Genomic DNA, 25572 nt, shown 5'->3' on the forward strand with positions numbered 1-25572 from the left:
CCTATGGCTCTCAAGCCTACATAGACAGGCAGCCTAACTCTGCATACCAGGGCACCATGTCAATGAAAACTAATAGTAGTCTCAGCATCTCACACAGCTCATTTGGATCAGGGAAAGGCAAAACACCTTATGAGTATCCCTACAAGAGGAAACATGAGGGTAGATTTGGCACATCCCTACAAAAAGTCAGGGAAAACTCCAAAAATCCCTAAGAAGACTGGATGGTGAAAGCATTTTTCTCAGGAAGTTCATAACTACAAGTGATGAGTACTTCCTCAAAAGAAAATATAGCAAATATATACATAAAAAAGAAGAAGAAAATAATAAATGTGGCACCACTAAAAAAATAATTTATATATTGTCCATGTCAAAGAAGAGAAATTTGAAGATTGTTTGACTAAGAATTCAAAATAATACCTTAAAAGAACCTAAGAAAACTAAATGAGAGCATAGGCAACAAAGTTAGGAAGACAATGCATGAACAGAATGAGAATTACAATTCACAAAATAGACCTGAACTGCAATTCTGGAACTAAAAATGTAATGAATGAAATGAAAAATTATGCAAAAAGGTTCAAAGAAATCTTGATTGAGCAGAAGAATTTGTAACTACAGTCACATCATTGAATTTATCCCTCTGAAGGAGAAAAATGAGTGAAAAATGGATGAAGAAAGATTACGGAATTTACAAAACACTATCCAGGAAAAAAACCATATATTCACTTGTTTTATATATAAAACAACTCTATGATGGAGGAGAATGAGAAACAAGTGAATGTTTAATGAAAGACATAATGGCTGAAAAATATCAAATCTTGGGATAGCTATGATTGCCCAGGGATGTGAAATATAAAAGTCCTCAAAGAATTTCAACCAAAGAGAACTTGACCAAATACATGATAGTTAAATGCCCAAAAATGAAAGACAAAGAGAATTGTGAAAGCAATGAGAATATATATATATATATATATATATATATATATATATGTAACACACACACACACACACACAAGGTAAATTGTGTTAGATTAATGGTGGATTTTTCAAGAGAAATCTTGCAGGCTAGGAGTAGGATGATATTCCCAAAATGCTGAAAGAAATAATCTGATACCAGTCAATGTTGTTCTTCATAAATGAAGGAGTGATAACTACTACCTAGCTCAACAAAAGCTGAGAGAGTTCATCACCAGTAGATCTCCCTTACAGGAAAAGACAAAATGAGTGATTTTAGCTAAAATGAAAGGATGCTCGTAGCGCTTCAGTCCCCGAGTGTCGGTTGCATTCGCAAGCCCGGTTGACAGATTGTGTAGGTGACAGCGGCATAGGCCATCCTTGATGATGGCCTGCTACCTACAGCCTTGCTTTCATATTGAATCTCTGTTTATCCCAGGCGGCCCAGTATCTCCTGGGCTCCAGAGGGACACCCTGCCCATCAGACCCAGATTGTCGATGTTATTGTTGGAAAAGATGAAAAAGCCAGAAAGATCCCAGAATATCTGATCCATTTTAATGGTTGGAATAGAAGCTGGGATAGATGGGCAGTGGAAGATCATGCACTTCATGATACTGATGAAAATCACAGATTACAGCAGAAATTGGTAAGAAAAGCTGTAGCTCGCCTGAGAAGCTCAAGAAGAAAGAAGAAGTGCTGCAGATTGCCTGGTACTGACTCTGTCTTAAAAAGTCTCCCTGTTTAAGAAAAAGAGGAAATTGAGGAAAACTCAATAAGTGGTTCCTCTGGTGACAGTGGGCAAGAGAGGATGAATAAATAAGTGAAGAAAGTGATATTGAAGAGAAGGCTGAGAAAGAAGAACTGGAGCTGCAAACAGAGAGAAATGGAAGAAAGAACAATAACTCTAGAAATCCCTGAAGTTCTGAAGAAGCAGCTGGAGGATGACTTACTGTATTAAGAGGAGGAAAGGGTTGGTGAAACTTCCATGCCAGACCAACATCATAACTTTTGGAATCCTATGTGAAGCATTTTGCTATCAATGCAGCCTTTTCTGCCAACGAGAAGCCTCGTCACCATCACACTATGGTGCACGCCAGCATGAATGTGCACTATATCCCAGCAGAAAAGAATGTTGACCTGTGTAAGGAGATGGTGGATGGCTTAAGGATAACCTTTGATTATATTCTCCCGTTGGTTTTGCTTTATCCATATGAACAAGCTCAGTATAAAAAGGTGACTTCATCTAAATTTTTTCTTCCAATGAAGGAAAATGCCACAAAGGAGCCAGGAGGAGCTGTCGCCTACCCCACCTCTGTTGAATCCATCCACACCACAGTCCACAGAGAGCCAGTTGCGGGTGAACTGGCCACCCCAAAAGGTGCAAAGCCGAGCCGGAAGTCTTACAATCTCAGGTTATCCACGCGTCACAGCACCTACTGTGACAGGTTGTCTGAGAGCAGTGCCTCACCCAAGCGCCGACAGCTGGACACGTCCACCAGCATGCCCAAGCTGTTCCTGCACCTGGAAAAGAAGACACCTGTGCATGGCAGATCACCCTCACCTATTCTTCTAGACTCCTAGCAAAGAAGGGAGTGGTGTGTTTGCTGGCTTTGAAGGGTGAAGAACTAATGAAATAAATGAGGCTCTTTCCTGGAAGCTTGTTCCTGACAACTACCCACCAGGTGACAAGCCACTTCCACCCTCTTACATTTATGGACACAACATTTGCTGCTCTTGTTTGCAAAACTTCCAGAAATCCTTGGAAAGATATCCTTTTCTGATAAGAATCTGAAGGCTTTACTGAAGCACTTTGATTTTCTGAGATTTTTAGCAGAATACCATGATGACTTCTTCCCAGAGTCAGCTTATATTGCTGTCTGTGAGGCACACTACAGCACGAAGAACCCCAGGGCAATTTATTATGTTGCTGGTAACAATAAGCTTCTTCGCTTAGCGTACAAATGCCATGACGACCCAGGGAGCTCTGGCAGAGGCAGGCCTTGTTATTTGAGTTACTCTAGTTATTTCTGTTAAGATTTACTTCTTGTGTGCCTGAACGTGCTCTGACACTGCAAAGACCATCTGTGAGGGCAAGAAATGAGCAGCCATGTTAACTGCAAAATGTTCATGAAAGTATACTTGCATTAGGCTGTTTTGGTAGGCATTGCAATTAGTTGTTAGCAAAGAACAACTTTTTAGTTACTTTTTAGCATTAAAAACATTTTTGACAACTATTTTCATTCTTGTGATGATGCTGAATAATTCTAACAAATATTAGTTTGAACCCGGGGCCAAAATGTAATCTCAAAGTATTTCAGAGGGAATTGCTATCGATGGCAAATGTGCAGTTATACCTTTGCTTTGTCTCGATTGCATCTCTGGGAGATATTACTTTTGGTGACCTAAATTAAGCATTCCCATCTAGTTTGAGGTTTTACAGCCATACTTTGCTGTGCATTATAGTTCCTTTTCTATAAAATGTTATTTTTGGTAATTAAATAAAGCATTACATTATTTGACAAAAAAGGAAAGGATTCTAATAACATGAAAGCATATGAAAATATAAGTAAAATCAATCTTAGTATAAAGGTTAGAAGCCCAAAGTGTTAAAAATAACCCTAGCAACAATAAATTGTTACTGGGTACCCAAAATGGTATGAGCCCAAAGACAATGTTGAGTGCCATAATCTTGAATACTGAAACATCAAGAGATCAGATTCCTGATTTGGGGCCGGTGCTGTTGCATAGTGAGTAAAGCCACAGCTTGCAACACCAACATCAAATAAAGGAGCTGGGTTGAGTCCCAGCTGTTCCACTTCTGACCTAGCTCCCTGCTAATGTGCCTGGGAAAGCAGTGGAACATAGCCCAAGTGTTTGGGCCCCTGCATCCATGTGGGAGACTCAGAAGCTCCTGGCTCCTGGCTCCTGGCTTTGAGCTGATTCAGCTCTGACCATTATTGCCATTTGGGGAGTGAATCAGTAGATGGAGAATCTCTCTCTCTTGCTCTCTGCCTCTACCTCTCTGTAACTCTGCATTTTGGGTAAATAAATACATTTTAAAAATTTCTAATATTTATAATTTCAAAATATTAAAATGCCAAAATATGGTTGTGTAATAAAGCTTAAATATTTATTATATTCATTGATATTTTGCAAAGATAATTTATTTGAGAAACATAAAAAAGATCATTTCACTGACCACTTTATACAATAAAAAATCATAATGTGTATTTGTGTAAGAATAAAAACAAATATAAATAACCATGATGGGCAAACCATTTCATAAAGAAATAGGATTACACAGTTGATGGAAATATAAATTACTATAATTATTATCAAAAATAATAAGATTTCCCAAAATAAAACTGCCATAGGACTCTACAATTCCATTTCTGGCACATATTCAAAAGAAATGATATCAGTACCTTAAATATATATCAACACTCTCATGTTTCATAGCAGCTTTATTCACAATAATTTAGATATGTAAACAATCTAAATGGTCATCAATAGATGAGTTGGTAAAGAAGATGAGATAGACACACATGTGTGTGTGTAATGGAGTATCATTCATCATTCAATAGGAAGAATATGCTGCTATTTGCAGCAATATGGATAGACTCAAAACAAATTACAATAGGCAGTGTTAGCCAAGCATAGAAATACTTCATGATATCACATATTTATGGAATATAAAAAATTTGAGCTTACAGAATCAGAAAAAAAATTGTTAATAATATTGGAGAGTGGGGAAAATGAGATTTCCATCAAAAGGCACAAACTTTCAGTGATAAGAGCAATGAGAGGCCAGCGGCGCAGCTCAATAGGCTAATTCTCTGCCTGTGGTGCTGGCACCCTGGGTTTTAGTCCCGGTTGGGGCACCGGTTCTATCCCCAGTTGCTCCTCTTCCAGTTCAGCTCTCTGCTGTGGCCCGGGAGTGCAGTGGAGGATAGCCCAAGTCCTTGAGCCCTGCACCTGCATGGGAGACCAGGAGAAGCACCTAGCTCCTGGCTTCGGATCAGCGTGGTGCACCAGCCGCAGCGCACCAGCCACAGCGGCCATTGAGGGGTGAACCAATGGAAAATGAAGACCTTTCTCTCTGTCTCTCTTTCTCACTGTCCACTCTGCCTGTCAAAAAAAAAAAAAAAAAGAGCAATGAGCCTGGGAAATCTAATGCATAGCATGGTAGCTATAGTTAATATTAATATAGTTTATACTTGAAATTTGTTAAGAGAGATTGTAACTATTATCACAGAAACAAAGAGGAGTGACTATGTGAGGTGATGAATATGTTAATTACTTTGACTCTGGTAATGATTTTGCTATGCATACATAAATCATCACATCCTACATTTTACATATATACAATGTTTACTTGTCAATCATGTATCATTAAAGCTTGGAAAATTAATATTCTAATGTGACTTTAAGGGGCTAGTCATACTTTTCTTTAATTTTTAAATATTTGTTTTTTCCATCTGTGTTGTGCATATTTTTTCAGCTGGAGAAAATATATGAGGTGGATATGGATGTGAGCTATTATGCATGCACTTATAGAAACACAAGCTAGACCTCTCAATGTTATGTAGGTGAATCATTACATGAAAGGGTCATGAACAAATATTTCAGCAAAATTTAAAATAGTAATAATTCATTGAAGAAAATTGATGTGTGTGCGTATGAGTGTATTTGAAATGTTTGTGGAAATTGGAGTTCAAAAATAAGTTTATTTTGATAGACTACTGTGATCTGATAGCATTGCCACTTATTCTCATACAAGTTTTTCTGTGTCAAAATTAAAAAAGTCTATATTTTGAAACTAAAGTGGGCATATTGTACTGCTTATTTATTTATTTATCCAATGGTTTTATTTTATTTTTTAGTATAAATTGGTGAAGTGAATCTTTATATATAGTTCCTATCATATGAATGTGCATTCTCATAGTTAAACGTAGTTTATTTTTACATAGCTCTTGGAAGTACAAAATACTTTCTGATTTCACAAAGGGATTAAAGATAGATAAAAGGTTATTTTTTTTTCTGAATCAGCATTCCTGGAATGATACTTCAATTGTCAAGGATCAAATGTCAATGATAGTCCCTTTTACTCTTTAATAACCTCAACTTGAAGAAAACAGTTCTGTAGAAATTCACTTAGCTCTGCATATCTCAACTTTATTTTCTGTACCTTTATGTGGGAAAAAAATCAAAGGACCTGAAGACACTCAGCATCTATATGTTCTCACTTGCCTCCCGCTTCTATTAACTACTATCCTGATCACCTCAAGGAAATGGTTCTTAGGAACTTCACCTGTGACTTCCACATTGCCTGATGGCAGGCACCCTTCTGTTAACACTAGCCATTAGTACAAAGGCATGTGGCAACCTACCTTGTGTTGTACACCATAACACACTTTATTTTTATTCCTATCACTATTCCTCAATTGTTCTGAATAGATTTATCTGTCCATCCTAACTGCTTAGGTAAACAGATATTATCCTTGGTTTTACACATTCTATGCAGGCTAATTTTTCTCAATACCAAGATTCCTCTTTCAACTACAGCCTTATAAAACCAATGTTGATATACGCTTTCCATTTGTAAAATATCAAAATTACTGTATCTTGAACCAAATTATTAATGAAAACCCAAATTTAAGCCTCCACTAATTTCTTTGGTGTAACCATATATTAGTGACCATACCTGCCTGACCTGGCTGCTCCCCACCTCCACATCTGTATCCCTCTACAACTCTTTAACCTTAGTCAATGCAAGGCTTTTCTAATTGTTCCATGAATATTTCATTTGCTTCTCATTTTTGGGGAAATTTTCTTTCCATTAATGACACCTTCACATCTCCAGGTATCCACTTAAGTGGCAGAGAGGCTTTCTTTAAACGTGTCTTTTCCATCACCTCTCCATAAGTTTCCATTTATCTTCATCAAATTTTTGTCTAGTACATATGATTATTAAAATGGAAAGTCAGAAGTGTCTGAGATTTTTACCTTGTTTACAAGATGACTATAGACTTTTAGGGTGTTACACACACACCACACACACAGACACACACACACACGCACAACAGATTGAGATACTTTAATCAAAAATAGGCCACATGGGGCTAGCATTGTGGTGCAGTGGGTTAAGTTATCACCTGTAGTGCCAGCATCTCATAGGGACACCAGTTCAAATCCTGGCTGCTCCACTTTCAGTGGAACTTCCTGCTAATACACCTGGGAAATCAGTAGTGACACAAGTAATTTTCCCCTGCCACCCTCCTGAAAGGCCATGATGGAGTTCCAGGCTCCTGGTTTTGGCCTGGCTCAGCCCTAGGCTGTGCAGAGATTTGTGGAGTGAACTATTGAATGGAAGACTTCTCTGTCTCTGTCTGTCTCTTTCTCTCTGTTCTCTTTCTGTCTGTAACTTTGCCTTTGAGAGAAATAATCTTTAAAAAATGTTTTAAAATGTAGGTCAGAGGCACAGTATCAAAAAGAGTTGCTCAATCAGTTTCCTATATTCATTCTTCACACCTTGGTTCTGAGAAATAAACTTATGAGGACTGGAGATTTACATGCATGTGCAGTGAGTTGTGTGCAGAAGTATGAAAGTAGGAGACCCTAAGATTTTACCTGGCTGCCTGTGAAACTACCCAATCTCAATCTTGAGAGAAGGATGAGTCATTTCTTTGGAACTTGAGTAAGTTTCCTCCTGAAGGGAATGAGAGACTTGTCTAGGTTTATTATCCTGAAATATAAGCAAATGTCTCTGGAAAAAAGACAGGGAGAACTTTACTACCATGGACATTTCCAGGAGGAAATATTTCTCTAAATCTATTCTGTAGGAAATGCTATCTCCAGCTTCTAATGTCGCTTGCAATTCAGAACATATATTTTGCTCGCAAGGCCCAACCTGGGCAGATACTGGAGAAATGCCAACAAAATTTCTCCCAACAATGATTCTTTCTGAATATCCAGTTTATTTATTTGCTTGTTTTCTTTTTCTCCCTAGAAATGTTTGCTGTGTGAATATACATATGGCTCCCAAGTGCTTGAAATATGCCATAGTATATAGTAAATATGGTATGTGTGTGTGTGAGGGTATTTCAAAATATTCATGGAGAAATGGAATAAAAATAATATTTTTGGTTCAAAGACACATATCTCATGAGCTTTGTGAAGACCCTTCTCTGTATAGATTTTTTAAATTTTGGCAACAAAATAAATTAAACATTGTATTGATTTTTTAAGCACTTTCCTCCAAATTGAAAGGTTAAGCAAATGAAAGAAGACATTAATGAGTTTATGGGAAAGTGTTTTTAAATTCTGGATCACTTTGTTTTTAGTTGTTTATTTTACTAGGTTATATTTACCGGTTTTTTGAATCATGACTTTGATTTCTCAAGCTCCCTGAAGTTTTAGTAACTTGTCACCATTGAGAAGTAAGTCTCACATCTGACGAATGTGTAATGCTGTGTAAAGAACTCAGTATATTGCTTGAATTATTTCTAAGTAGTGTTACTTATGGAAGTATTTAAGGCAAAAACACATGAGAAAAATATGAACACGGATTTCTCTTTTTGAGATATTTTAAGAAACCCCAAAGGGGCAAGGACAAGGCAGTCTTGTGTTTGTGAAAAGTAGTGGTCAGAGCCATTCAGAAAAGGAGGCAATTGCTGTTGTTTGAAAAGGGAAGACAAAATAAATTTTTGATCATTTGTAAGGTGAGAGAAGTAGAAAATAGAATTATTAGCAAACAAATTATTCATTTTGTAGTACTGAGATGTGATAATAATAGCACTTTTGCATAAAAGAGAAAAAAATAAAAATCTGCCACTGACTGCTTCTTAAAATCTGAGAAGAAATAGAGTAAAATCATCTTATTCAGATAATTTTAAACATGTACTTTGGAAGAAAGCAAGGAAGTTTCAGATCAAAATTCTATCCCTGAAAACCACTGAATCTAGTTGAAAGGAAGAAGGATATAGGAAGAAAACAGAAGGAGTATTAATGGGTTGAAATCTATCATCAGTATATGTGAGTCTGAATTCCTGATTCGGATTCTTATAGAATGTATCATATAGGGCAAGATACCAAAGCCCTCTTACCTCGTGTTCATTGTTGAGCAAAACAGAAGATATTGAAACTGAAATAATACTGGAAACTAGGAAGACTTTTGTAACTATTAATTCATCAATAGATAAAATGTGCTTACCATAACATCTAGAAATATCCATGTTCTAAAATTATAGGTGTAAATTAAACATCAGAAATGCAAAATTAATGCTGTGTTGAAAAAAGTCGCTTATAAGCTAAAGATACTGAAATACTGAAGATATATATACACAATATATATGCATATATGTAGTTAAATAAGTATGTGTTTATATATTATAGAAGAGAAAGATGTTGATAATTAATAGTAGGATTATGTAAATGTTAATATCTGATTTCATGGTTTACTAAAGTTATTAATAGAAAGTCACAGTGAGTTATTTTGGGATACATAGTATAATTTCAGTAACATTTTCTGAGAATATAAAGTATAGATTTTATAGAAAATGAGAGAATGACATATCAAATATCACGTCATAAAATGTTTAAATTAAGGTAATGTAGATGAAAGATTTATAGGAATTATATTTCTTATTTTTTCAATTTTTCTGTAAGTGAAATTCCACAGCAATTTTAAAATGATTCTTTTCCACACAATGCCATATTTTCTCCTTTTCAGGCAACAATTATTTTCACTTTCTCTGTCTAGTCATGTATATGAGATATGGGGACATTTGAAAACAGTTTCCAGAAATGAACACTTAGATCAGTGAGTGTCTGAGAAATATTATGGACATTGCATGTTTGCTATGTTTATCAGAAAGTGCCTGTAGGAATTCAGAGTATACAGTTTTTAGACTGTCAAAGACCTTATTCAAGCAGAAGCATCAGAAAAACCTAAAGGCAAGATATAAGGAGAAAAAATACATATGTAAGTTACCCCAATTTTAAATTTAGCATTTGAAGTATTTTGTTTCATTTAGTTTGGAAAATAAAATGAACAAGGGATATGGACTAACAAAAATAAAAGACTTTAGGAGTCAGGAAAGTGATTGAACCCTCCCATGAAGGTTAGAAGTTAAAATGATTAATTGAGATAATGAAATGCAGTGTGTGTCCTTTGATGTGTGTAAAGAAAGAATTGTGTTCAGGAAGTTTAAAGAACCCATGAACCCATGAATTGTAAAAATCAATCAAAATGCCTATAGGACATGGAAAACAGCTATCAGTTGAAGCCAGCTTAGTACAGCTATTATTCAAAATAGAGCTATATCAAGCTAATTGAACCCATTCATTCAATTCAGTCCCCAAAAAATCAACTCAATTTTTTTTAAAATGACTTGTTCTTACTATATTGTCGTCTAGACAAAATAGGAAACTGAATGATGAGCAATGTAAAGCTATGCAGTCAGAAGTCTCTTACAGAATAATTACTAATGCATACTATCTGGTATTGAACGAAAACCAAAAGAAGCATGCTACTTCTTATGTACAACTGACAAGCTAGGTAAATTAGCACTTACTTATCATACAGGGTAAACACTGAAAACTAGGGCTATCCCAGAGTGTAATGGTAGCCCATCAGAGCAAATGACTAGTAGTGCTCAGAAAGTGATAGGAAAGTTCTCAGGAGATAGAATAGCCAGGTCTGAGCTGGGTCTTGGCAGTATTTCAAGATGAAGGACATCTCCTGCATTCTTTTCTCCAGAGTCCTGGGCTTGGCTTTGAAGGCTGTTCATCACTCTGGCGCTGCGGCTACAGGATTTCCCAGAGACTGCCACACAGGGCACAAGGAGTAAAGAGTCCAAAGACCTGAATCTCCTAACTGGATACAAAGAGCTGTCTTTAATAGAAATAGGAAATGCAGAATATCTTGTCTTGGGGAGGAGATACAGATTTTCTCATTGCATTTTAGAAGACAAGCAAGATCGAGCAATTTATATGCTTATGATAAACTTATTATTCTTCACTTTTAAACATGGCAAAAATGAAACTCAAAATCTAGTATCACTGTCTCAATGCAAACCCAGCCGTTTGACTATAGCAACAATGCTCTTAACTTTTGCATTTCTCCACACATGTTTCATTCATAAAACACAAATTAAATATAAAATAGTTATGTGTATGATCTTGTCTACACATTTTTTGAGAATTGTTTATTTCTTTTTTTTTTTTTTTTTTGACAGGCAGAGTGGATAGTGAGAGAGAGAGACAGAGAGAAATGTCTTCCTTTTGCCATTGGTTCACCCTCCAATGGCCGCCGCGCTGCGGCCGGCGCACCCCGCTGATCGGAAGGCAGGAGCCAGGTGCTTCTCCTGGTCTCCCATGGGGTGCAGGGCCCAAGTACTTGGGCCATCCTCCACTGCCTTCCCGGGCTACAGCAGAGAGCTGGCCTGGAAGAGGGGCAACCGGGACAGAATCCGGCGCCCCGAGAATTGTTTATTTCAAAGGCAGAATTACAGAAGGAAGGAGAGATCCTCCATTCACTGGTTTGCACCCTAAATGGCCACAATGGCAGGAGTGTGCTGGGCCAAAGTCAGGAGCCAGGAGACTCCACCTGAGTCTCCAATATGGTTGCAGGGGCACAAGTCAAGAACTTGGGTCAGGGAGCTGGATTGGAAGAGGAACACCCAGACTACTGTCTACACATTTCTACATAGTATTTTCAAAATATTTGTGAGGGCCGGCGCCGCGGCTCAATAGGCTAATCCTCCGCCTAGCGGCGCCGGCACACCGGGTTCTAGTCCCGGTCGGGGCGCCGGATTCTGTCCCGGTTGCCCCTCTTCCAGGCCAGCCCTCTGCTGTGGCCAGGGAGTGCAGTGGAGGATGGCCCAGGTGCTTGGGCCCTGCACCCCATGGGAGACCAGGAAAAGCACCTGGCTCCTGGCTCCTGCCATCGGATCAGCGCGGTGCGCCGGCTGCAGCGCGCCGGCCGCGGCAGCCATTGGAGGGTGAACCAACGGCAAAGGAAGACCTTTCTCTCTGTCTCTCTCTCTCACTGTCCACTCTGCCTGTCAAAAAAAAAAAAAATAAATAAATAAATAAATAAAATAAAATAAAACAAAATATTTGTGAATAACTGAGAATTTAAAAAAATTCTACTTAGAAAACTTTTGAAGACTACTTAATGAACTATAACACCAAGGGCCCACTTTCCCTATATCAAACACATATTTGTCCTTTCCACCTCAAGAACAATACCTGCATGATTCAGTCTTAATCGTCCTGAACTTGGCATAATGGTTGGTACATAGTGAACATTCAAAAAACTTTTTTTTGTTTGTTTAAAGAACAAGAAGTGAGGGGCCGGCACTGTGGGGTAGTGGGTAAGGCCACTGCCTGCAGTGCTGGCATCCCATATGGGTACCTGTTTGAAACCCAGCTGCTCCACTTCTGATTCAACTCTCTGTTATGGCCTGGGAAAGCAGGAGAAGATGGCTTAAGCCTTGGGATCGGCCCAGCTTCAGCCATTGCGGCCATCTGGGGAGTGATCCAGCGGATGGAAGAACTCTCTCTCTGTCTCTACCTCTGCCTTTCTGTAACTCTGACTTTCAAATAAAGAAATAAATCTTAAACACACACACACACAACAAGGAATGAGATCATGAGTGAAAAAGTGACGAAAGAGTGAATAGAAGGGATTACTCTTTACCTTGTGCTTCAAATCTCCTCATAAACTTTGAAATAATAACACAACAGATATGCACTATAACATTTAAATAAGTTGGTTATGCATGATTAATTGTGATCGACTACAACATAATACATATTTGTATAGTTTAGAATTACTGGCATTACAATAATGGAAGGCAAAGCTAGTGAGACTTTTTATATTAGACCACAAGCTGGAGGATATAAAAACACCTTGGATGAAGCATGATTGATTTCCCCATGATTTCTTTTCTCTTTTGATTTTATCATTATCTACAGGAGGGTTTCAAATTATAAGACATGATGCAATTATTATATGCTGATTTTAACCAGGGCACTGTAACTGTATGAATGTGTATCTGCATAAACACAAGATTTTACAATAAATTGACTTTGTGTACTGTACAATCCCCAAAGAAAATTTGCAATATCATTTAACACAGTAAAAATAAGATTTTGATTTTCAATTTTCAGACAACATATACAAAAGCATAAATTAATTTCTTACCAAATAGTGTGTCTGCTAGTATGTCTCATCAAATAGTAGAGATTTGTTATGATCTCTATAGACTAAAACATGAACCAATGCATGGACAAATAATCAGAAAACAAATTAATGAAATTCAGAGTGACACTGAATTTATAAACACACAGGGGAATTTAGTGTCCCATGAATAAGGAGAGGCATTACAGAGACCATGTTTTCAAACTGCTGCCTTACTTACTCCCATTTTTCTGAAAACTGAAGTGCCAACAAAGGTCACTTAATAATGATGATGAAGAGAAGAACTGGAAGCATAACACAGGCTCACCTTTAACAGGCATATTTTCTTAGACTGCACCAGGTTAGGAGATTATCTAACATGAGAAGATAAATGTGCTTAACTTAAAAGCATAAATATTTTGATTACCAATAGCATTGCTACTTATTGTTTTTAGCCCTGTCTATACTACTCTAGAACTGTGGAATTTCTGCTTGTTTTTTAATTTGACAGGTAGAATTATAAATAGTGAGAGAGAGAGAGAGAGAGAGAGAGAGAAACAGACAGACAGAGAGAAAGGTCTTCCTTCCGTTGGTTCACTCCCAAAATGGCTGCTACGGCCGGCTCTGTGCCAATCTGAAGCCAGGAGCCACATGCTTCTTCCTGGTCTCCCATGCGGGTGCAGGGCCCAAGCACTTGGGCCATCCTCCACTGCCCTCCCAGGCCACTGCAGAGAGCTGGACTGGAAGAGGAGCAACCAGGACTAGAACCCGGCACCCATATGGAATGCCAGCACCGCAGGTGGAGGATTAACCAAGTGAACTATGGTGCCGGCCCTGACTTTCTGCTTTTTACTTGTTGAATGCTATGGTTAGTAATTCATGCAGCCTGTGATTACAAAGTACATTGAAATTACATTATTGCAAACATTAAAGGAAAAAAAGGAAAGGAAAAGAAAGGGAAGAAGAGAGGTTTGAGAGAAAAAAGAAGGGAGTATGGTTATTTTAGAATTCTATCTATGAAATACATGAAGTCCATTCTTTTTTTTAACTTTTATTTAATGAATATAGATTTCCAAAGTACAGCTTATGAAGTCCATTCTTTATATATAAATAAAAATCATTAAAAATGTATCCCAAGATAAAGTTAAACTAAAGATAAATAATTAGAATTCTTTTTTTACAAGTTTTTATTATTAGTATTTGAAAGGCAGAGTTACACAGAGAGGAGGAAAGAGAGAGAGACAGAGAGCGAGCGAGCGAGCGCGCTTCCATTTGCTGGTTCACTCCCTAAATGGTTGCAATGGCCAGAGCTGGGCCAATCTGAAGCCAGGAGACAGGAGCTTCTTCCAGGTCTCCCACATGGGTACAGGGGCCCAAGGATTTGGGCTATTCTCTGCTGCTTTCCCAGGTGCATTAGCAAAGAGCTAGATCGGAAGTGTTGCAACCAGGTTTTGAACTGGTGCCCATATGGGATACTGGTGTCGTAAGGCAAAGACTTAACCTACTACAGCAACACAGCAATACTGGCCCCATCAGTAGAATTCTTTTTTTTTTTTTTTTTGGACAGGCAGAGTTAGACAGTGAGAGAGAGAGACAGAGAGAAAGGTCTTCCTTCCATTGATTCACTCCATAAATGGCTGCTATGGCCAGCATTGTGCCAATCCGAAGCCAGGATCCAGGTGCTTCCTCCTGATCTCCCATGAGGGTGCAAGGCCCAAGGACTTGGGCCATCCTCCACTGCCTTCTCAGGCCACAGCAGGGAGCTGAACTGGAAGAGGGGCAACCCGGACAGAATCCGGCACCCCAACCAGGAGTAGAACCCAAGGTTCCAGCACTGCAGGCGGAGGATTACTTACCCAAGTGAGCCGCAGCGCCGGCCATCAATAGAATTCTTAAGGACAATAATTTTAGCTTCTTTTTTCTTCAACTTATACAAATTTTAAAAGAAGATACTGATTTTTAAACTTCACATAAATTCCCATATTAAACTTCTTTGTGCTTCTCCTTGAAACTGGATGTGGAAGCTGGAAATTTTTCTTTACCACCCCAAAAGAGTAGGCTGTCTTTATGCTCATGGCACTAGGAGAATAACGATACATTTTCTACATGTCTTAAGTCACAGCCTCTATTATTGCATGGTGGATGGTAACATCTGATCTCTGTCCTACTAGAAATACATGTGTGTCACTTACAGCAGATACAGATGAGAAGTCATGTCTGTTACATTTGGCCCTTTCTTCCAATTTATGGTCAATGCCAGACTTTCAGGAGAAGAACCCACAATGGAGAGTTTGAAACAAGAAATTCTTGCTGGTTTTGCAAACTACAATACAAAATCCATTCTCAAATTAGAATAAGTTGGGTCAAAGTTCACATACCTTTAGAATAAAGTTATTTTTGCTCACCATACCACCTTGGTAGTTTTCAAAAATGTTTGTGGTTAGGCATTCAAATCAACTCATTCTTTATGGTTTTTCTTAAAATAATAAGATAAATTTATTGCCATAAGATTGATATGTGAATTTCATTGGCTTCAAATATGAGATTTGAAAATTATCCTTTATCATGAGATTCAAATTATGGTAGTTTCCTCTCATTAAATATTTCTTCCTTATGTGATTAATATATATACTTCTATTTTTGGTGTCTTCAGATACATCACTACATATTTTATTTACTTCTTGCCTTTAATCTACCAACAGCTCTCACCATTTCTTCATCAAATATAGATGCTAAATTATCCATCCTCTATCTATGTCACTTATTTAAGCTACAATCCCCTCATATTCACATTCAAGATGATATCCTCCATTCAAATTCAATGGGTGAGGGTCCAACGCTTTGGCACAATGGGTTAAAGCCCTGACCTGAAGTGCCAACATCCCATATGGGTGCCAGTTCGAGTCCAGCTGTATCTCTTCTGATCCAGCTCTCTGCTATGGCCTGGGAAAGCAGTAAGATGGCTTAAGTTTTTGGGCCCCTGTACCCATTTGGGAGACCTGGAGGAAGCTCCTGGCTCTTGGCTTCAGATCGGCACAGCTCTGGCGGTTGCAGCCATCTAGGGACTGAACCAGTGGGTAGAAGACCTCCCTCTCTCTCTCTGCCTTTCTCTGTAACTCTGTCTTTCAAATAAATAAAATAAATCTTAAAAAATGAAAAAAAAAACACATTCAATGAGCATAACATTTCATGGTAGCAGAGATTCACTGTATTTTTCATCTTATCAGTGTTCTGGGATTACCAAATATTTTTGACATTAATTGCGAAATGTAGAAGGTTTGTAAGCTTAAGACACTCTATACAAACATCATAGAGTTCCCTATTGGTATTTACCTGCCTGCAAAGAGTCAAAATTTCCTAATTCCTGATAATAAGAATTATTTAACATTCTTTTTCCTAAGCTAGATCCTTAGGCCTCCTCCACAATTTTGCCTATGATTTTACTTCTAAAATTTCTAAATATAGCCTTTCATGTTACTAAGCAGGGTGTGTTCACTTACAATTTACTCTCTGTCTTCATCTTCACATGAATTTCTCTCTTGTGCATAAACTCTCAGCATCTCAATCCCCTCCCCGTCACTGTCTTAAAGATTTTTTATTTATTTTGAAAGTCAGGGTTATACAGTGAGAGACATAGAGAGACAGAGAGAAACCTTCAATGTTGGTTCACTACCCAGATGGCTACAATAGCCAGGGCAGGGCCAGGCAGAAACCAGAAGCCAGGAGCCAGGTGTTTCCCAGGTCTCCTATGTGGTTGGTAGCACCTAGGCCATTCTGCATGGCTTTTCCCAGGGCATCAGAAGGGAGCTGGATGGAAACTGGACCAGTCAGGACACTGAGAGGTTCCCATATGGGATGCTGGCCTTGCAAGCAGCAGCTTTACCTACTAGGCTACAACATGCCCCACCTCCACACTAGGCTATTTTTAAGTACAATAGTCATATGGGATCAGAGACCACAATAATGGCCTCATTACAGCAAAGTAGCATCTAGAAAGACCCTATTTCCATATAAAACCACATTCTGAGGTACTGAGCATTAACTCTGATATGTCCTCTTTGGGAGAGATAATTGAATGAATAACTTTTTGGTAGGATTCATTGAAGAGTTTCCTGGTCAATTTCATACACAAATGGATTGGTATACATTGTTAGTGGTGCGCAACAAACACTTATGAATGGAATGGAGATCAGCATAGCTTGCAGGGACAGGTGTTTGGCAGAGCAGTTAAGATGCTACTGGGATGCCACGTTCCATATAAGAGTACCAGTTCTGATTCCAGTTTCCCATAAAGCACATCATGTGAAACAGCAGTGATGGCTCAAGGACGTGGGTCCCTGCACCCTCATGGGAGAACTTGCACCATATGGGATGCCAGTACTGCAAGCGGTGGCTTTACTTGCTACGCCACAGCGCTGTCCCCAATGCACATTTTTAAGTATCAGTTTTAATTTCTCTTAATGTAAGTATCAATAGATATATCTAACTCATTTAAGCAGAAGAAAAAAATTTCTCTGAAGCCTTTAATAATTTTTTATCATTTATTTTTGTTTATTTGAAAGACACAGAGAAACACAGACAGGCAAATAGAGATCTTCTGTCCACTGGTTCACTCCCCCAAATGCCTGCAACAGCCAGGCCTGGTCCAGGCAGAAGCCAGGAGCCTGGAACTAAATTCAGGTCTCTCAAGTGGGAGGCAGAAATGCCCAAGCCATCACCTGCTGCCTCTCAAGTTTTGCATGAGCAGTAAACTGGAAGGGAAACCAGAGCCAGGGCTCAAACCCAGGGACCTGTATATGGGATGCGGGTGTACCAAAAGGCATCCCAGCTACTGCACCACATGCCTGTTGCTTTTAATAATGTTTAAAAGTACAAAATGTTCCTGGGACAACAACTTTGAGAACTCCTTGTAGCAGGGTGATCTATGGAAAAAGGTGCCAGAAATGGAATGTCACCCTTTAAGGTTTCCTGCAAGAATGTGATTGAAATGACAGTGCTTAGCACAGTGATGGGCAGGGGAAGAATTGCAGACTGGAGGAAGTAGAGTCTTTGTTCAGTTTTCTGATGCGAAGAGCCCAGCACCGCAGGCTGAGGAGGTTGGAAAGCATTTATTTTGGCTTGGGGTTCAGGTCCAGTGGCCTTGCCGGCAGAGCATCCCATGGTGTGAGTCAGGGAGTGCTAAGACCTAGCCCTTGGCATCCCTGGTGTGGGGAGCAACTGGGACTAGACTAAGTTACTGGAATTAAGACTTATTCTATGCATCTGCTCTCCCACAATATGGCGCTGAGAAGGGAGAAACAGCTTCTACACAGCTGCCTCCAGTTCAACCAATAAACTGTAGGACCTGCTCCTGACTGGAGGAGAGCAGCGTACTCGGCATGTGGGTAGCAGAGTTGGGATTGGTGGAAGAGGACTATAAAGGAGGAGAGAGACAACATGCACCAGGAACATCTAAGGGTAACATCTATCTGAAGGAACACCTGTGCAGCCCCCGAGAGAGAGCCGGCCGGCGGTGTGCCACTCCCCCGCGGAAGTGGGGAAAGTGGCTAGGGGGAACCGCCCTTCCACGGAGGTGGAAGGGTCGGTAGCCAACCCGGGAAGAACCAGCAGCAAACCCGGGAAGGGCCGAGCAGACAAAAGAACAGCGCAGGGTCCTGTGTCATTCCTCCACGAAGAGGGGGAGCGACACCTGGCAGACCCTCTCCCAAAATAACCAGATGCTCCATCAGTTGCATGGGTGACTTTAGCCATTTTTGAGAGCAGAGCCCTAATCATTTCTCCAAGGCCCACTTGGTCCCACCTCTTAGCCTTATAATAAGGCTTGACTTTCAACACCAGTGCCAGAGCGGATGAGCCCTATTGGAACCATAGCCTGGGAAGCCAGCAGGGCCCAGAGGGCATGACTAAGATGCAGAGGGCTCAAGGGGGAGGGAGCTGCCCCGCCCAGGTGCACCCTTTGCACTGCTAATGTAGAGGTTAGGATCCACGGGAAGATTTGGACTTGGACCTGACCTTGGGAGGCTGAAACCATGGGGAAGGAGGTCCCTGGGAAAACAGAGGTGAGGAGTTCTGTGCTGAGGAGCAGGAAGCAGAGATGTTCTCCAGAGATCAGCTTCACCGGGCCTCCAGATTGTCCCCAACCTGCCCAGAGGAACCTGAGTGCCTATGGGGAGAGCATGCTTATGTACATGTGTGTGATGCATAGGGTGACGAGCGACACAGGGACTCCAGCAGGAGGCACTGGGTGCTCTGATGTCCATGCGACCCGCGGCGTGTCCCGGGGGCAGTCCCTGCGACCATTCGTGGGGCGAGTGTGGGTACTGCAGGTGTCCTGACACCCGGGAGCAAGGGAGCGTGGGAGTGCCGAGCTCCGCTGAGGCAGTGTGTGGGGACCACGGAGTGCACAGAACTGCAGGTGTTTGCACAGCAGGGAGGCAGCTGGTGGAAAAAGCTGGACAATGCAGATGGCCCTGGGCTGTGGCACCAAAATGGCTCCTCCCTTCAGCCGCTCTCTCTGACGGACTCCTCTCTTTCACCCGGTGTCCAGGAGCCACCTGCACTCCGCTGACGCCGCCGCCGCCGCCCACGCCCCCGCCACCACCCTCTCAAGCATGGGCCACCATCATTGTCGCTGCCCTCAGAGCACATCAGAGCCGTCCGGGAAACGCTGCAGCACGACCAGGTAAGACAGCGACTCCTGCGCCCGCGAACCCGCCACAGCCCGCGCGCCCCGCCTTGCAGGCTTTTGTTTCCCACGGTGGGGGGCGAGTGCTTGAGTGCCAGTCCACAGCGCCTGGACCTGGACTTGAGACCCGCGGGGTGCGGAGGTCTGACAGCGACAAGGTTCCCCTAGTGCTCTGAACCGCAGGAAGGGCTTCTGCCAAAGGGTGCAGGGTGAGTTGTTCCCGCGGGGTGACAGCCAGGGGCCTGGGGAGCGCCACCCAAGCAGGGCGCCTTCCTTGAAGGAGTGGACTTCACCCGCGCAGCGCGCTGAGAGGGGTATGCTTTCCGAGTATCCCCATTTTACAGTGGGGAAGACTGAGGGCTGAGGAGTGGAGCGCGGCCCGCCTTTGAGAGGCGTGGCTTTCTCCGCCTAGAGGCCCCTCAGCACTAGGTTCAGGGCTCTGAAAGTCCTGTCATTTAGATGTGTTGGTCAGGGAGGGGGCTGAGAGCAGGAGGTATGCAGCCTTGAGCAAGGTGGACTATGGGACTCAAGGCTGCAGAGACACCGCAGCTCTCCTAGCAACTGCGCCATGGAGTGGGGGCAGAACGATGCAGGCCTGCGCCGTTCTGGGCCTCCAGGCCCTCCACTGGGGGACCCGGCTGAAGGCCCCTGTGGGCCCAGCTTCCAACAGGGACCCCGGAGCTGCACACTTCACAGAGATCCGAGGGTCCCTTATCCTCCCTCCCCTTGGGAAGGTGGGAATTCCCCACACTGGACTGACTCCCGCAGCCATAGTGCAGGTCTTCCAGGAACTGCTGGGAAATGCAAATTTTCTTTTTTCTTTTTTTTTTTTTTGACAATTTTATTTAATCAATTTAATGTTTGTTTTAATACTTAGCCTTTTCGTAAACTATTACATATTTGCAGTAATACTATGGAATTTTATATTTGACATGTTTACATTAGATTATGCCATGACTCTTTTTCCATGTTGTTTTAGTTACTGTTTTCTTAATTTTCCTTGTACGCACTTCATCCAACCACCTACAAATACTAATAGCATAATACATTCTAATTCCATTCAGTTCTCATAAAACCACATACAAGCTTCATCACACCTCATAGAACCTTCAAAACATTTCTAGAAAATGCATATTATAAAAACCATGCATGAATTTAAAATATTTGTACCAAATTAATCTTTTAGTTCTATTTTTCCATAATCTTTTTGAAATGCATATCTTTGCTTATTATTTGATGAAAATGGATCATTTCATGTAGTTCTCTGCTATTTATTCTCCTTATTTAATGATATACCATGGTTATATCTGTTATACCTCCAAGTCAATAAATCATTTTTGTTTTAAGATTTTATTTAGTTATTTGAGAGGTACAGTTACAGACAGTGAGAGAGAGAGACAGAGACAAAGGTCTTCCTTCCACTGGTTCACTCCCCAAGTGGCTGCAACAGCCAGAGCTGCACAAGGCTAGGAGCCAGGTGCTTCCTCCTGGTTTCCCATGCAAGTGCAGGGGCCCAAGCATTTGGGCCATCCTGTACTGCTTTCCTGGGCCAAAGCAGAGAGCTGGGTTGGAAGAGGAGCAGCTGGGACTGGAACTGGCGCCCATATGGGATGCCGGTGCCACAGGCAGAGGATTAATCTACTGTGCTACGGTGCCGGCCCCCAGGTCAATAAATATTGATCTAATTTATTCCAAATATACCTGACAAATATTGTGTCACTTTTAATTCAGCATTTTTTTTATTAACATGCAATCAGGACTTTCTAATTCCTACCAGCAATGTTGCAGTAAACATTCTTACAGCAGATGCATGGATTTCAATTTTTTTGTTTGCCCCAAAACAAATTTATATCTTGTAAATTCCCTTTTCCAGGAACTTTTTGAAGTCCCCATATGCAGTCATTGCGTGGCAGCAGCAAACTTTTGCCTCCCTTAATATCGTTGCAGGCAGATATGTCCTAGACATGCATAATTCACCCTGCATCCTGCACTTTGGCTCTCCATCTGCAGCTATCCATTGCAGATCTGTCTGGCTTGTTATCTAATTAATGCTGTGTGGTTCTCTACCATAAAAATGCTTAGTGATGCACATTTAGGCCTCAACAATTTTTGGATTCTTAAAAAAGATTTATTTGAAAAGCAGAATGGGGGGGGAGCTATCTTCCATCTGCTGATTCACTCCCCAAATTCATTCCACAAAGGCCAGAGTGGACTGGTCCACCCATATCCAGGAGCCAGGATCTTCTTCTGGGTCTCCAAGTGTGTGCAGCAGTCCAAGACTTGGACCATCTGCTGCTGCTTCCCCAGGCATATTAGCAGGGAGCTGGATCCAAAGTGGAGCAACTGGAACTAGAACCTGCACCACCCACTATATCACAGTGTCAGCCCCCAGATTGTTTTTTATTTCAGCCTCTTCTATTAACTGACTTCCCTGGGTTAAGTTAAATTCATGTTCTTTTCCTAAACTCAGTTCATAGATTCCTGTTTTTCCATTGCACACACACATGCCCATATCTGTACCCACATGCACACACCCATGTGTACATGTTGAGAGCCACAGCTCATAGTGGAGCCTAGACACTTACAAAGGGCTACTGTGTGCCTGGGCTTGAGGGGACATGCAGGAAGGTACTGAGCAGAGAAGCCCACCTTTGAAATAAAAGATATGTCACATGGGCAGCACTGTAGATTACCCTTAGCATGGTGCCCAGCACACTCCATATAGCAATTGCTGCTGTTACTGTGGCCAGAGCAAGACCTGTGTCCCTCTGAGTTCACCCTGCTGTCCTGGCTGTAAATGACCAAGGCCAGCGGGTATTGCCAGCAGCACCTGCAGTTTACTAAAATGTACGTTCTCAGGCCCACCCCCACCTCACAAATGTGCTGGTGAGGCCACACTAGCAGGTCCTCCAGGTGGTTGCAATGTCTGCTCCAGTGTGAGAAGCACTGGCCCATAGCACAGCTTCAGATGAGGGCCCTTGTTTCTCTCTCACCCTGGAAGGAGGGGTGACAGTGACAACTGCACCCTCAACTGAGGATCCCTCCCCACTGCTGGGTCTGAGAAAAGACCACAGGGTCCCACCAGCCCTGGTGCCTGGCAAGAAGCATAGTTTGCAGGTAGGGCAGCCTCTAAGGGGCAGAGTGGAGCTCCAGGACTTGCTCCTCCCTTGTCTCACAGTTTCCAGTTTGCCTGCCTTGAGGAATTTTGACAGGAGCCCTTCCATAGTGAGCAACAGCCTAGATGGACCCTCCCCCCACCTGGCTACCACCTCAGAGAGAGCCCTCTGTGCTTGAGGGTCTCGGTGGCCAGCCTGGAACCCAGGAGAACTGGAAGTTCTGATGCTCCCATGACTCTGTAAGAGATGCACCAAGAGGCAGCCTGGTCAAGGGACAAGGCAGTAAGTCGCAGCCAGCAGCAACAGTCACATTCCACAGAGGACCTTCAGGCAAGCACCAGGGCTCTGCACAGTCCACATTGACGCTCTCATTGAGTGAGGTGGCAGCAAGGTGAGATGTGCAGAAGAACCGCCCTGCTTGCTTGCTAGCTGTGGCTGCAGAAGGAGGAGTGTGTACTGCAGGCCCAACAGGAGCCAGGCACCCCGGAAGCCCAGGCTTGCTGGGACAGCAAGTTCATTTCATGCATAAAGACATCTCCTAGATCAGACATACCACCTCTCCCAAAGACAGGAAAAGAGAGACAGAGAACAAAAAAAATAGCAAAGGAGGTGAGCGGACTCCTCACAGGAAAAGAAATGCAAACAGCTGAGCAAATGAAAACATTCCCACCTGCACTCTGAAGGAAAGAAATTCAGGGGCAGGGGCCCGACCAGCAGATAAGATGCTGCATGGGACATGTACAGGTCCTGTGGAGTGTCTGCATTCTGCTCCGGATTCCAGCTTCCTGCTCACACACATTATGGGAGGCAAAAGTGATGCCTCAAATATTTGGGTCCTTGGCACCCATGTGGTGGAAGAGCTGGGTTGAGTTTCTGGCTCCCAGCTTTGGCCTGCACCAGGAGTAGTGACCAGTGGATGGGAGATTATCTCTCTTTCTCCTCCGCCTCCTCCCCCCACACCTCTAAATCAAAATAAATGAATACATTCTAAAGGCAGAAATGCAGAGTAAAACCACAATATTCTTTCCACCTGCCGGGTTGTTAGGTGACACTCAGTGATGGGTGAAAATACGAGGAAGCCCTCTCCAGCCTTGCTGGGGGCAGCCCGAGTGGGTGCAGGTGGTGTTAGGCAGGGCAGGCCGTGCTCACAAGGTGCACTCCTGCCACATTCCCACTTCACCTCTAGGAAGTTACCCAGTGGGTCTGGCTTTGCCCGGGGCACAACATGTTAGAACAAAGCTGCTTAGCAGTTTGTGCAGGAGCCAGTGATTGGAAGGTACCTAATTGACCATCAGAAAGGAATTAAGTACTGGAGATGTTGAAAGCTTCCCACGAGAGAATACAATGCAACAATTAAAAAGAAAGCATCTGTGCTTTATATAGTGGATGCGGGCATCCCACATCCAAGTGCCTGGATTCAGCTGGCTCCTGATTCCAGCTTCCTGCCAATGCAGACCTCAGGAGGCATCAGGTGATGGCTCAAGGACTTGGGTCCCTGCCAGCCCTGTGGGCAACCTCAAGTGGGCTCCCAGCTCCCAGCTCTGTCCTGACTCAACCTTAGCTGTTGCAGGCATTTGGGAGCAGATAGATCTCTTGTGTCTCTCTCTGGCTTTCAAATAATTGAAATACTTGGTTCTTACAAAGTACTCTCTCCACATGCCTGGGATGATGATTGGAGGTTAGCATTAGGAGAACAGGAAGGCGGGAATCCACAGTGGACTGCACTCTGAGAGTGGCATGTTCAGAGGTAGCTGCCTAGGGAGTCTGTGAAAGCACAAGTCTCTTTATTTTGTCCTATTGGCGCAATTTAAATATATATATATATATATATACTATGTATATCCATATGTGCCACAATGCTAACAACAGAATGTAGAGCCAGACAAAATCATGGCTGTTGGGGATATATCAAAGATGCAGTAATTCTCTCTCTCTCTCTCTCTCTCTCTCTCTCTTTTATTTGAAAGGCAGAGAAATCTTCTGTGTGTTCACTCCCAAAATGCCCACAGTAGCCAAGACTGGGCCAGGATGAAGTTAGGAGCCTGGAACTCCATCCTGATCCCCATGTGGGTCGCAGAGGCCCTAGAATTTGGGCCATCTTGTGCTGCTTTCCCAAGCATGTTAGCAGGGAGCCAGGTTGAAAGTGGAGCAGCCCTAAGAAGAAAATTACAAAACCTTAAAGAAAGAAATAGAAGAGGATACCAAGAAATGGAAAAATCTTCCATGCTCATGGATTGGAAGAATCAGTATCATCAAAATGTCCATTCTCCCAAAAGCAATTTATAGATTCAATGCAATACCAATCAAGATACCGAAGACCTTCTTCTCAGATCTGGAAAAAATGGTGCTGAAATTTATATGGAGGCACAAGAGACCTCGAATAGCTAAAGCAATTTTGTACAACAAAAACAAAGCCGGAGGCATCACAATACCAGATTTCAGGACATAGTACAGGGCAGTTGTAATCAAAACAGCATGGTACTGGTACAGAAACAGATAGATAAACCAATGGAACAGAATAGAAACACCAGAAATCAATCCAAACATCTACAGCCAACTTATATTTGATCAAGGATCTAAAACCAACTCCAGGAGCAAGGACAGTCTATTCAATAAATGGTGCTGGGAAAAT

General features: G+C 41.9%; 1 pseudogene; it reads left to right on the forward strand.

Moving 5' to 3' along the window:
- Positions 1-153: 153 nt before the first annotated feature.
- Positions 154-20000, forward strand: LOC149120489 (MSL complex subunit 3-like; annotated as a pseudogene).
- Positions 20001-25572: the final 5572 nt, after the last annotated feature.

The sequence above is a fragment of the Oryctolagus cuniculus genome, chromosome 19 (assembly GCF_051225735.1).
Source record: "Oryctolagus cuniculus isolate XC-2025 breed Fujian yellow rabbit chromosome 19, ASM5122573v1, whole genome shotgun sequence".
In the NCBI taxonomy this organism is placed as follows: Eukaryota; Metazoa; Chordata; class Mammalia; order Lagomorpha; family Leporidae; genus Oryctolagus; species Oryctolagus cuniculus.